The sequence below is a fragment of the Lucilia cuprina genome, chromosome 3, assembly GCF_022045245.1.
Source record: "Lucilia cuprina isolate Lc7/37 chromosome 3, ASM2204524v1, whole genome shotgun sequence".
NCBI lineage: Eukaryota > Metazoa > Arthropoda > Insecta > Diptera > Calliphoridae > Lucilia > Lucilia cuprina.
The window spans coordinates 28,581,677-28,582,034 of NC_060951.1; positions in this window are offsets into that span (position 1 = coordinate 28,581,677).

Here is a 358-nt window from a genome sequence, read left to right on the forward strand (position 1 = left end):
TTCAGTCATGCATACAACGGTAGCTAGCTCTCAGATGAATTTAAATCCCTAACTTTGAAATGGTATGAGGAGTTATGCTTTGAGACTTGTAGTTGTAGATTTGGAATGATATAAAACAGTACCACATTTGTAAAGGATGCTTTACTAAGTATGTTCACAAATGTCACTAAATTATTGACATTCTTTTTAGAGTTTTATGTTTTTGGTTACAATTTTCTATCATTAGATGCTGCCGGACTGTTTGTTGGTTTTGCATGGTTAAGTGACTCTGTTACTTAGTGTCCTTAGTCTGCCTATGGCTTTCTATGAGACCAAAAAAAAAAAAATAATAATAATCAAGTATTCCTATATTCATACC